Below are 6,017 nucleotides of genomic sequence, written 5' to 3' on the forward strand. Positions count from 1 at the left end.
GTCAATCTAAAGGTGGCAAAGGTAAAAATATTTTACTGGACCAACTTCTGTAGGTGAGAGAGACAAGAAGTTGGTCCAATAAGGTGGCAGAGCTAATATCTTCTGTCTCTCTGATATTTTGGGACCAAGATGGCTACAACACTGCATACCTTTAAAATAAAGGCATGACTGTCTTATTCTGCTGACAGTGTTGGGCAGGACGCTGAAAGCAAGTGGAAGAACCCTGATGTAGAATGTATGCTTTGTTTGTACTGCATATAATATAATTTATGATGCTGTTAAATATCATAAAATTGACATTCTTTCTTCTGTTTTTGTATTTTTCTTCCCAGGAATAGTGCCCTGTGCTTTCTTTTTTTCTCTGCTATGAAAACTGTCTCGCCTGAGCACAAAAAAAGAAGCATGAATTCCTTGTTGCTGGAATGGATTTATCAGAAGGGTCACAGAAAATGCACCCAGATAACCAATGGTAGCACAGAAAGCACCACAGAGGTGAGTGAGGCAAAAATAAATAATAATCCTAGTGAACAGAAAACGATTGTTTTCTTCTTCCAAAGTCTGCTTTAAAGAGGAGCAGTAGAGAAGTAAAAATGTCATTCAGATGTTGTCACTGTACAAAACCATATCTCAACCAAGAAGTGTTCCTTCTTTAGTAAAATCTAAGGCTTCTGTTACCAAAATTGAACAAATTTAAAGGTCACTTTTCATCAATTATGGTGTTCATTTATTTTTGCATTTCATTTAGCTTGTGGAATGGAACTAGTCTCTAATGCATATTTGCATGCTATCGTGTTTGTGATTCAAGCTCTGCAGGGGGAATTAAAAAAAAACACTGTCTTTACCGACACAAAATATTGTGCACACTTTTATTCACACTAGAGAATCAGTGCAATCTAGAGGTTAGTGCAAAGGACTGGGCGTCCCAGTAGAACGCCTGGGTTCTGTTTTCAGATATGTGGGTGGCTTGCTCAATTGCCTTAGGTCTGTCCCTTACACTCTGCTTCTAGTTTACATCTATAAAATGGGTTAATCCTTACCTCTGAGGATTATAAACATTAATTTAGATTAACATGCCTGGAGATTTTTGGATGGAAACTTTTCAGTGGGTGCAAAGTACTTGCAAGCCCTTTTTCTTTTTAACGAATGCTAACATTGGAGCCTAAATTGCCTGTTTTCAAATGAAAGCATCTGTCATTTGGGCTTGGGAGGCTTTCTCTCTCTTCCCCCCGACCCCCACTTTCCTGAGATGAACCCAAATATCTTCCTCCTTTCCAAGTTCTCTCGCTCATGATCCTATGGAGCAGGTGCTCATCCAGGAAAGCCAGCCCACAAACATGCATTATTGTGAGTGTAAATTCACCCCCATCGCTGACAGCTCCCCTTTCTGCGGTGATGAACAAGTTTCATTGTCTCTAAGTACAGCACAGGTCCATTATGAAGAGGAGCTGCTGGTGTGTGTTTCAAAATGAGAAAAGCTACATTGGGGACCAGTGTGTAGTGGTTTTTTTTGTTTGTTTGTTTTTCTTTGCCTTCCTGCTTTCAGTTTTGCACTTAACCTTGAACCGTCTAGTCTTGGGTGGATTGTACACGGGGAACTAGCTGATTTCCTAAGGGTTTTGTGGCTTCTCAAGGGGATGAGACACTGTGCTCACTCCAGCCCTCTTCCCCTGGTCTGCGTTCCTGGCATGACCTGCTGGTTCCTGATAGCTCCCCCTGGACCCAGCAGCAGAAAGGCTGGTAGCACTGAGATGTCAGGCAGGAACGGAACAGCCTTAGAGAATGGGATGGCTCCAGGCAGAGTTGTGGCTGAGAGGGGTCAGGGAGGAAGTCTAATGCTGTTTGCTGCCTGGGACTAGGGGTGCTTGGCATTGGGTCTGTGGGCTAGATCGAGGGGTAAGGCTGCACCCTATATAAGGAGCAGCACTAGCAAAGCACAGGGAAGGCAGTGCACTTGGCTCACCATTTCTTCCCTACTCCCTCCATGCTGTCAGAAGAGAAAGTAAGCCACTTCACCCTTCTTATGGGTTACTCCTCCCCAGGTGCCTGACCACCGCTAATGGCTGGGGGGTGGGAGAGAGCCCTGGCTCCACCCCTTCCCTTCCCGTCCACTTAGGCAGGAGTATCAGACACAGAGCCCCACCCTTCCCCTGCACGTAGGGAGTGCATTGTAAACAGCCCTCCTCCTGGCTGTCCTCATGTGCAGGTGTGTGGGCGGGGGAAGACTTACTCCTCTGTCTGGCTGCATTAGAGCTGGGACAGGCCCTCCCCTAGTGAGGGGGAGAACAGGAATGGGAGGAAACAGAGCTGCTATTTAGTGAGAGCTGAGGCACTGGGGAGAAAAAGGCATAATGGACAGTGTCTGATTTAAAGCCAGATTCTAGTACCACTAAGCTGGAGTGGGAATACAGTGGGAGCGGGACAGTGTTTTAGATTCCAAGCACTTCCTGTCCAAAACTAGAATGAATGCTGGTAATCATCTCCAGTTACCCCCGAGGCCATCAGTAAGGATGACAACTGCTATGGTAGCTAGCTAAATAGAAAATAATACAAACTTTTTGTTTTTTGGATCTTCTGTTTTTGGGAGGCTGTGCCTGCGGATCTAAATAAAAATAGTAAGTATGTTCATTTACTGTGCTGGTCACTTGCCATATTTTCCTGTGGGACTCAATCATTCACTATCTTCCACATGGTTATATCCCACCACAACAACACTGCAAGTTTTTCCTTAGAAGCAAGTGAGAACAGAGCCTGCTGGGGGACTGTGAGCCCCAGGTAAAACCTACTGTGATGTCTTCATGATTGGTGTGCAAATGACCTCTCAGGTAAGAGGACAAACACTGCCTCAGAAGGCTGAGCAGAGCTCCCCCTGAAGTCACTTGGAATAGCATTTTTCTAGGAGAAGGCAAAAGAGAAGTCCAACACATGTCGGGTAGCTCTGCAGGAATGTGCTACTATTTTTTTTTTTTTTTAAACAAACCAAAACAGTGATACCCATGCTCCTGTCTAAGAGTGGAAGGAAGCAAAAAAATCGGCTGGTCTGAGAAGGGGATTACAGGAGGATACCTCTAGCAAGAGGAGTCTATCATGTGGTAGCTGGGTGTCAACTCCCTGACACCACTAGCTTTTCAGCCACTCGCATGCTCTCCTCTGGGCTTATGCCAGCCCTAACTTTGCTTTGCAGGTTAACAGTAGATGTGCCACACCCTCCTTCAATTCATTCCCCTGTGAGACTTACCCCTGACACTGGCTAATCACAGCAATGCCAAGAGTCACTGCACCTCAAGGTGCAATGTAGCCCAGTTTTACCTTAAATCGTGCAGCATTTGTGAGCATTCACAATAAAGCAAAAGTAGGTTTATTAAAGTGTAAATGAAGATTTAACTAGCTATGAGGGTTGGAAACAAGTAGCTACACTAAAAACCAATCAAAATATGAACCTGGTTGTAAACTCATTAATAGTTTCTTTCCTAGCGAATCGGGTAGATTTCCCCCACCCCCAAGTTCAGTCTATTGCAGAGCTGGGTGGTTTCTCAAAACCCAGGATCCAAGCCGTTCATGGAAGCACCCTTACTCCCCAAGGGGTTTCCTCAGTGACTGGATCCAGATCCAGTGTCTCTCCCTATGCTTTGTTTATTCTGAAATCCGAGTTTTGTTTCTCTTTGCAGCCAGTGCGAAGCTCTGTCAGTTGGAATGTTCTTTTTTTTTAATCTCTAAGAGGCTTTGATTGTGTAATGGTTTTCCATTGATATTTTTGGGATGGAGCAAGGCTGATCTGCTGAGCCTTGCATTACCTCATTGGGTAGAGTGACAACTCCCTCTTGCTAGAAATGGCTGGCACAGAGGCATCTGGTGAATGAGATTTGACAGTCCAGAGAGCATACTTTCAGAATAAATACATTGATCCTTACAATATTACCTGTACGTACATATCACAGTGATGGACTGTGGACAAGTTACAAGCTTTCCGTAGATACCTCACACGATATCCCTGCTGGATAAATACACAGTGAGACATGTTTGGTGTAATGAGTCAGGTCTGAGGTGAGAGCTATTTACAAAGAACAGGAGATCCTTTGCCAAGGGGTCTCTAGTTCCGTCCTGTTCTCTTCCCTCTTCCCCCACCCCCACACACACCATGGATCCTATGAAAGCCACTTGTGACTACTCAAAAGGGCAGAAGCCTTGCAGTTGGCAAGGAGGTGGAAGAATCTAGCTGCTTTCAACAGCACAGTCCTCCATCTCCCCTATACAGTGTTTCCTAATAGCTCTCGCTGAACCAATTTGTCATAGTAAATGCAAGGTAGGAGTGAGGGGAAAGAGCCCTTCCATTGCTGTCTTATGTAGGACAAACCTTGATGGGAAACTTGTAGTAATACCTACTAGGACACTGCAATTCTGGCAAACTAGGTGCCAGCTCATGCCAAGGTCCTTCTGCCACAATTGAACATTGACAAATACACCATTGGAATCAGTCTGGCTCACCTGTGTTAGAGTTGTTAAAATGGGTCTTAAAATTATAAGAATGTGTTTAGAATCATAGAAGATTAGGGTTGGAAGAGACCTCAGGAGGTCATCTAGTCCAATCCCCTGCTCAAAGCAGGACCAGCACCAACTAAATCATCCCATAATATTAATATTTAGACTTAATTGAATGCTTGTGAGTTGCTGCAAGCATTAATTTTACTTATAACATCTGTCTCCAATACTGTAAAGAAATGTTAGAGTGGTGGTTTTGTGAGCCTCTGGCTGCAAGTCACCAGACAGGAGAGAAACCTCAATTAGTCTGAAGGGCTGGTCTTCAGCAGAAGGTTTTATGCCCTTCCCAACAGGAAAGATCCATTGATAGCAGATGGACTATTATGGGAGGTTGCAGCTGGAATTTCCCTATAGACTAGCAACAAGCTCCGCAAACCAGCTGAGTGGCGGCGGACCAGCTGAGCAGCGGGAACAGCAGAGCAGCACACAGCAGGAGTTTGCCTGGGATTGGTGAGTATCCGAGTGTGTTTGCTGGGAGGGCAGTTTGAAAGCCTGAGCGAGTGCCTGATTGGGTGGTAGCCTGCAGGGGGTGGGTATTGGGGGTGTCTGTTTGTTTCAGGGAAGCCTGGCTGTTTAAAAATAGCCAGAGCTCTGGGAACCAGCTGAGCAGCGGCGGACCAGCTAAGGAGCGGGGAACAGCAGAGCAGCACACAGCAGGAGTTTCCCTGGGAGTTCGCCTGGGGTGAGCCCAGTGAGGCTTACATCTTGCCAGCTTCTCTGAGGAAGCTCATAGTAGGAAGGTGATATGGAGGGGGGGTGTTCAGCTATTGTGACCTGCACTGGATGTGCCACGTTTGTCTTTCTTTCACAGGACAGAAGCGACTTTGTCCGTACAAAGTGCAAGCTAGTATCCATATTGGAAGAGAAGATTGAAGGTCTGGAGCAACAGATATCTACCCTGCGTTGCATATGAGAATCTGAGGATTTCCTGGACAAAAGTCAGGATATGCTTCTACGGGCACAAAGCTCTAAAGATTTAGAGCAGGTTGCACAGCAGAGCCAAGAGACCAGTGAAGAAGCTTGGCAACATGTGACCTCCAGAAGAAGAAGGGGGAATGTCCGGGTACCAGCAATGCAGACACAGGTAAGTAACCGTTTTCATGTTCTCTCCACAAGTACCATTGCGGAGAGTGGACCAGATGATACGTCTGGGAGGAGAAAGCAGAAGGAGACTCCGCTGGTTGGAAGGCATGAGATGCACTGTCCTGAGGTTGGGGGTTCCACGACCACCACTCCCAAGAGAAGGAGGCGGGTGGTGGTGGTCGGGGACTCTCTCCTCAGGGGCACTGAGTCATCTTAGAGAGGTAATTAAGAAAAAGCAGAAAGCATATAGGGAGTGGAAGAAGGGAGGGATCAGTAAGGAAAGTTACCTTATTGAGGTCAGAATATGTAGGGATAAAGTGAGACAGGCTAAAAGTCAAGTAGAGTTGGACCTTGCAAAGGGAATTAAAACCAATAGTAAAAGGTTCTATAGTCATATA

General features: G+C 45.7%; 1 long non-coding RNA gene across 1 annotated transcript; it reads left to right on the top strand.

Annotated features, from left to right (window-relative positions):
* The first annotated feature begins 338 nt into the window (after positions 1-338).
* On the top strand, positions 339-5,575 carry LOC125635277 (uncharacterized). The gene is made up of 3 exons (XR_007356201.2): positions 339-492; positions 4,830-4,986; positions 5,348-5,575. It is a non-coding gene; the product is annotated as an uncharacterized LOC125635277 (long non-coding RNA).
* Positions 5,576-6,017: the final 442 nt, after the last annotated feature.

Source organism: Caretta caretta, chromosome 4, assembly GCF_965140235.1.
Source record: "Caretta caretta isolate rCarCar2 chromosome 4, rCarCar1.hap1, whole genome shotgun sequence".
Taxonomy (NCBI): domain Eukaryota; kingdom Metazoa; phylum Chordata; order Testudines; family Cheloniidae; genus Caretta; species Caretta caretta.